The sequence below is a fragment of the Trachypithecus francoisi genome, unplaced genomic scaffold, assembly GCF_009764315.1.
Source record: "Trachypithecus francoisi isolate TF-2019V2 unplaced genomic scaffold, Tfra_2.0 Lachesis_group4, whole genome shotgun sequence".
In the NCBI taxonomy this organism is placed as follows: Eukaryota; Metazoa; Chordata; class Mammalia; order Primates; family Cercopithecidae; genus Trachypithecus; species Trachypithecus francoisi.
Window position 1 is genome coordinate 9,271,910 of NW_022681469.1, and position 7,607 is coordinate 9,279,516.

The window sequence follows — 7,607 nt, forward strand, 5'->3', positions numbered from 1 at the left end:
GCCGGCCGGCCGGCGCAGGCGCGGACTACACTTCCCAGAAGGCGCCGCGGCGCCGGCTCGGAAGCGGGGGGCGGAGACAGGGCGGGACGGGGCGTACCTGGCTCCGGCCTCGTCCCCGCCCCCTCCCCTCGTCCCAGTCCCCAAGTGCGGGCAGAGGTTGCGCGCCGAGACCCGCCGGGCCGGCTGTGGGCGTGGAAGCCCGCGGGTACGCGCCGCGCATCACTCATTCATTTCCCGCAGCCACCACTGAGCGCGTCCCATGTGCCATGGGCGGATGGTGGGGATGAAAAGGGAGCTGTCTTTCCCAGAGGCCGCGGTCAGGGAAACCCGACCCGGAATGGAAGGGGTCGAGGGTCCTGCCGGGCGTGGGTGGGCCAGAGCAGCTGCCAGGCCCACGCGCGTCCTCACGTCTTTCGCCCGCGTCCCCGCTTACCACAGCCATGACCTACCTTCGTGTCGCATTTTGCGTGCCTGTTTGCTGGTCTGGTAACCCCAGTTATTCCTGGCACGTAGTAGACCTCAAATAAACGTGTGATGCGGGAAGGCAGCGCGGCCCACCCTCCTCTGCCTCCCCCTGCGCTTCCTGAGTTCGAAGGCCTGGTCCGGGCGGACGAGGCGAGAGCGGGGCTCTCCGGGGCTGCGGGCGAGGCGCAGCAAGCCTCGTTTTCCTGTCTGGAGAAGGACCCCGTCATTTTTATAGAAGGCTCCTGGAAGGGGGCCTGCGGGGCTAAGCCTGCTGTGCCAGACAGAAGCTTGGAGGGGAAAGGAAGGCTGTGGTCCCACGCAGAGGAGACTCTGCTCTGAGTTTGGAAGTCCCGTCCAGACCCTACGGCCCAGAGAGCGCTCTGCCTGGCAATATCGGAGGGAAGGAAAGGGAATTCCTCGCCCTGCCGCCCGGGGCTGGCCTTTGCAGCTGCCCCGACCGTGATCACCTCCCAGAACTCGGGTACTATGCCGACAACCCCTCAACCAGGCCTTTGAGGAAAGGCTCGCGCCCACCCGGGCAGAGCCCCCTCGGTCATGCTCGAGACACCTTAGACACAGGACCGGTGTGTGCGCAGCCTGCTGAACAAGGATTTGAAGATATCACAAGGCCCCACCTCGCAGAAAGGGGAAACTTAGAAGTCCAACTTCTCATCTCAAGAGCCCCACAGGGTAAGTCCCCGCCTGGGCTTTAGGCCGGGTCCCACCTCCGTGCCGAGGTGAGGTGGGCTCCTTACAGTAGTGTAGTACTGTTCCCAGCTCCTCTCCACCGCCCACCCTCTGGCCTGGGATCCCTAAACTTTAAAACCCCCTAAACCAGGGATCCCAACCTTTTGGGCCAGGGCCCGGTTTTGTGGAAGGGAATTTTTGCATGGACGGGGAGGGGGGTTGTTTGGGGATGAAACTGTTCCCCCTCAGGTCACCAGGCATTAGATTCTCCTAAGGAGCTCGCAATCTGGATCCTGCATTCACAACAGGGTTCCGGCTCCTATGAGAATCCAGCACCTGCTGATCTGACAGGAGGCAGAGCTCAGGGGTAATGCGAGCAAGGAGGAGTGGCTGTAACTATAGATAAAGCTTCCCCTGACTTGCCCACAGCTCACCTCCTGCTGCACTGCCCAGCTCCTAACAGGCCAGGACTGGTACTGGTCCATAGCCCAGGGGTTGGGGACCCCTGCCTTAAACTTAAACTCTTTTAGAAAGAAATCTCTATCCAAGTAAGATGCACCTTTGTTTTAACATGTGCAGATTCTTGGCACCTCTTTGACTCGAACTTCCACTTCCTGGCTAGGCTTCCTGCCCCATTTGTGGGCCATCAGTCACTAAAAGCAGTTCGCCAACATGAAATTTGCTGGATGGCCAATTATTTAAATTATGGAGACACTTCCTAGCACCCCCATCCCCCAAATTTTAGTTGCACCTTTGACCCTATAGACCTCTGTTTACCTCAGCCTGTGTGTGTGCATTAAAAAATGGTTGTGAAGACCTGTCCTGAACCAGGTTTATTGGGTGGCTCTGGAGACAGACAAAGGCAGGAGTGGAGATGAAACACATCTTTAAAAAATCCTTGACTGGGGCCAGGCACGGTGGCTCACACCTGTAATCTTAGCACTTTGGGAGGCCAAGGCTGGCGAATTGTTTGGGCCTGAGAGTTCTAAACCAGCCTGGGCAATATGGCAAAACCCCATCTCTACAAAAAATGCAAAAATTAGCCAGGTGCAGAGGTGCACCCCTGTAGTCCCAGCTACTTGGAAGGCTGGGGTGGGATAATTGCTTGAGCCCAGGAGGCGGAGGGGGATTGCAGTGAGCCAAGATTACATCACTGCACTCCAGTCTGGGTGACAGAGCAAGACCCTGTCTCAAAGACAAACAAACAAAAATTCAATAATTCAGATTGGTTGTTTAGCAAATTGATATTCGGTGGTTTAGCTTTTACCATATTTGGCTTTTGGCTATCTGGTCATTCTGTGAATTGACTTTTGGTGAACTAGTCAGCACTTTTCCCAAATGAATCTAAAGGCAAATTGTGCTGGCCAGTCCTCCATGTAAAAATGGCTACAACTTTAAAATATTTTCTGATTTTCATTATTATTTCTTTTTCTATCCATGAGGTTATTTAAAAGTACTTTTTAATTTCCAGATGAGAATCTTTTTTATGAGTTATTTTGTTTTTGAGTTTTGCCTTATGGTCAGAGAATGTAGTATGTGATGTTGATTTTTTAGAATTTTCTCAGACTGCTTTGTGGCCAAGTGTGCAATAGATGTTTGAAAATGTTCCATGTTGGTCGGGCGCGGTGGCTCACATCTGTAATCCCAGCACTTTGGGAGTCCGAGGCGGGCGGATCATGAGGTCAGGAGTTCGAGACCATCCTGGCTAACATGGTGAAACCCCGTCTCTACTAAAAATACAAAAAATTAGCCAGGCGCAGCGGCGTGCGCCTGTAGTCCCAGATACTTGGGAGGCTGAGGCAGGAGAATGGCATGAACCCGGGAGGCGGAGCTTGCAGTGAGCCGAGATTGTGCCACTGCACTCCAGCCTGGGTGACAGAATGAGACTCCGTCTCAAAAGAAAAAAAAAAAAGTTCCATGTTTGCCTAAAAGAGTACATATATTCTAATATTGGCGTAGAATCTAGTTAGAGCTATAAAATGAAGCTTATCAGTCATGTTGTTTATGCCTTCTATAGCTTATCATCTTTTTGCCTTTGGAACTATCAGTTACTAAAGAGATGTTAAAGTCTCATATCAAGTTTGTGCGTTAGTCAATTTCTCCCTGAATTTGTGAGAATTTTTGCTTCATGTATTTGGAAGCTATGTGCTTACAAATTTAGAATTGTAGTATTTTCCTGGAGAATTGTTCATTTTATTATTAGAAAGTAACACTATCCCTAATAATAGTCTTTGTCTATAATCCATTTTGTTTGATATTGCTGCAGCTACACTAACTTTATTTTTTATTTTCTTTGATATATCTTTTCCTGTCCTTTTACTTTCAAACTTTGTGTATATTTACATTTCAGATGTGTGTCACGTAAGAGCATGTAGCTAGATTTTGTTGTTGCTGCTGAATCCAATATGACAATCTCTATCATAATCATTAATCTACTGATATGAAAGTTATGCTTTCCTTTTCTATTCATTTAGGGGTTAGTCTGTAATTTTACACACATAATTTGGTTTAATAGAATCTAATATTAATTACTATTTCTGATCTTCTCCCAAATGATAGAAAGTTTTTTGAATATGAGTTTAATCACACTATTCCCCTTCTGTCTTGTGTGTAATTATTGTTCTTTTTAGTTACATCTTGTTTTTAAGACTCTCTCCTGACATTTAAAGTAATTGTTTTTGTTTTATGCAATCTATGCTGTTTGGATTTACCAATGTGCTCACCACTATCTTTGTTCACTCTTTTTTCTTGCTTCTTTCTTCTTCCTTCTGGGTTCAATATTCTTCCTGAAGCACAACTTTTAAAATTTCTTTCAGCAAGGATATTTTAGAAGTAGATACTTTCAGTTATATACAATGTCTTACATTTTTCTCACTCCTGAATGATAGTTTAGCTAGGGAGAGAACTGTTTCACACTTTAAATATTGTGTTCCATTGTCTCCTGACTTTCATTGTTGCTGTTGAAAAGTCTGCTGTCAGTCTAATTATTCTTTTACATATAATTTAACTTCTCTGGCTTCATTTAAGATAATCTCTTTGGCCGGGCTTGGTGGCTCACATGTGTAATCCTAGCATTTTGGGAGGCTAAAGCGAGAGGATCAGCTGAGGTCAGGAGTTCGAGACCAGCCTGACCAACTGGAGAAACCCTGACTCTAGTAAAAATACAAAAAAATTAGCCAGGCATGGTGGTGCACGCCTGTAATCCCAGCTACTCGGGAGGCTGAGGCAGGAGAATCGCTTGAACCCAGGAGGCACAGGGTGCAGTGAGCAGAGATCACATTATTGCACTCTAGCCTGGGCAACAAAAGCGAAACTCCGTCTGAAAAAAAAAAAACAAAAAACAACATCTCTTTATCTGTGGTATCATGAAGCTTTGCTGCAATGTGACTAGGTATGGATCTTTTATTTATCTTTCTTGGAACTCATGAGTCCTAAATCTGAGGTGTCACATCTTTGTACAAGTCTGGAAAATTCTCAGCTATTATATCTTTTAATATTGCCTCTTCCCAGGCTGGGCATGGTGGCTCACGCCTGTAATCCCAGCACTTTGGGAGACCACGGTGGGCAGATCACCTAAGGTCAGGAGTTCAAGACCAGTCTGGCTAATATGGTGAAACCCTGTTTCTACTGAAAATGCAAAAAATTAACCAGGCATAGTGGTGCATGCCTGTAATCCCAGCTGTTCAGGAGGCTGAGGCAGGAGAGTTGCTTGAACCCAGGAGGCAGAGATTGCAGTGAGCTGAGATTGCACCACTGCACTCCAGCCTGGGTGACAAAGCGAGACTCTGTCTCAAAAAATAAATAAATAAATAAATAGAAGTGAAATGAATATTGCCTCTTTCCCATTACACTTCCTTCTTGTGGAATCTGTATTTGACATTTGTTGGACCCCTTTATTCTGCATCATCTCTTTTAGTTACTCTTTCATATTTTTCATTTTTTTAGGCCTTTGTGCTTCATTCCTAGTAATTTTTAAAAGATTTACATTCTTTCATTCCTAAATCTCTCTTTAGCTTTGTCTAATGTGTGTTTAATCTGTTAATTAAATGATCAATTTTAGTGACTGCACTTTTCATTTTAGATGTATCTGCTTTATTTTTAAAAAAATCATAGATGTCCATGCTTTCAATTCCTCATGTCTTTTAAGATTTTTAAGTACCTTACTTTATAGGATCTGTCTGGTGACTCTATGGCCTGACTTTATGACTTTATTTTGTTTGCTGGTTCTCACTCATAATAGGCTGATTCCTTGTATATTTATTACTTTGAATTGTGAGGCCATCTTAAGCCAGGCTTTATCAGTAGGAATCCTGTGCAGTCTGGCTTGAGGGTATGTCCTTGTTTGATACTCTAGAATCATTGTTAGCCTGAGTACTTTTTTTTTTTTTTTTTTTTTGAGACGAAGTTTCACTCTTGTTGCTCAGGCTGGAGCACAATGGCACAATCTCGGCTCACTGCAACCTCTGCCTCCAGGATTCAAACGATTCTCCTGTCTCAGCCTGCCGAGTAGCTGGGATTACAGGCGCCCACCACCACGCCTGGCTAATTTTTGTATATGTAGTAGAGATGGGGTTTCACCATGTTGACCAGGCTGATCTTTAACTTCTGACGTCAGGTGATCCACCCACTTTGGCCTCCCAAAGTGCTGGGATTACAGGTGTGAGCCACCAGGGGATACTCTAGAATCGTTGTTAGCCTGAGTACTTTTTATGTTAACTTTCAGGTTGAGGCATTTCTGAACCATGTAGGTAGTATAAATTCAAAGCCCTAACAAGTGTGAAGATAGATGTATGGTTATGGATTCTCAGGGGCGATGCCCTCTGCCTCCCCAGAAAGAGAAAGATGTGTTCTTATGCTAGTGGATGCTTTTTTTTTTCCTATGCTTTTACTAATATTATGGCTCTCTAAGAGTTGACTCGGTACAAGAGAAGGGAGACTGAAGTCTTAGACCAAATCTCCTGTACCCACATGGCTGTGAAAACTGAAGCACCTTGATTAGCTCACCACAGCCACCGCAGGCATTCCCAGGATCAGCTCATATTTACCTATCAGGGTTTTAGTTCATCCCCCACTGCCACCCCAGAGATATCCTTTACTGTTATGAGAGCTCAGCTCTATATAAGAATATATATTTAGGCCGGGCGTGGTGGCTCAAGCCTGTAATCCCAGCACTTTGGGAGGCCGAGGCGGGTGGATCACAAGGTCAGGAGATCGAGACCATCCTGGCTAACACGGTGAAACCCCATCTCTACTAAAAATACAAAAACTAGCCGGGCGAGGCGGCCGGCGCCTGTAGTCCCAGCTACTCGGGAGGCTGAGGCAGGAGAATGGCGTAAACCCGGGAGGCGGAGCTTGCAGTGAGCTGAGATCTGGCCACTGCACTCCAGTCCGGGCGACAGAGCGAGACTCTGCCTCAAAAAAAAAAAAAAAAAAAGAAAAGAATCTTAATGGTAACAGAGCATTTCATTTAAAAATAGTGCCCCTTCTTTTTTTGTTCATCTATCCTTTTCATGCTTGGATCATTTCTTCATTGGACTATTTTGCTCACCACAGACAGTTCTTACTCATCTCTGTCTTTCCTGTGTCTGGCATTGAGTAGGAATCAGATGACGAAAGAATGAATGATTCCATGGATGAATGGCTGAGTGAGAACCACTGATCTCATGTCAGTAGGTATTGTGAAGATAGAGCACGGCCAGAGAGCCCAGGCCTCTGTCGGGAAGGTGGACTGGGGCAGTGTTATGTTTGAGCTAGCTTGCAGCAGACAGCCATTTGTTAGCTCACCTTCCCAACTCCATGTTCATCATCTCATATTTGTAGCTTGAAATTTGCCATGGTGGGATTATTTTTCACTCTGTGAAATTGGAAAACACTACAAATCACCCCCTCAGAGCTGGTTGTTAAACATTTACCTGCACTTCACTGATTTGGGGTCATGAAAACGTGTAGAAAAAGTGAAACAAAACCAGGCAAGGTAGAACAAAGCCTTTGGTAAGTGAAATAAAAAGTCCAAGTTGAGGGAATTGATCACTCTGAGACTGTGATGCTCGGTGACAGGGTTTAAAGTTGCTCCTGGCTTTTTCCCAGATTTAGGGAGGCTCAGTATCCTGAGATTTAAGATTGGAGAAGGGTGCTGAATCTTCAACACCAGCTCCAGAGAGTAAAATAAGAAGACAGCAGGGGGCACCTGGATTTGAACCAGGGACCTCTTGATCTGCAGTCAAATGCTCTACCCCTGAGCTATACCCCCAGCAGAAGTGTAAGCCTAAGCAAGACCTTTTATCTGTGCAGTCATGCCCAACATTCCTATAAAATTTTACCACAGATGCTCATTCCAGCTGGGCCTCCTCAAACTGCCAAACCTCCCTAACTACAATTTTATCTCCCTGATACAAAACAAGTGACAGTTCCCCTTCCCGTAGCAGCTTCCTTGTACTTTCAGGAAGAGGACTGAC

At 46.2% G+C, this 7,607-nt stretch overlaps 1 non-coding gene across 1 annotated transcript; it reads right to left on the minus strand.

The window, feature by feature from the left end:
- Nucleotides 1-7,330: 7,330 nt before the first annotated feature.
- TRNAC-GCA lies at nucleotides 7,331-7,402 on the minus strand. The gene has a single exon. It is a non-coding gene; the product is annotated as a tRNA-Cys (tRNA).
- Nucleotides 7,403-7,607: the final 205 nt, after the last annotated feature.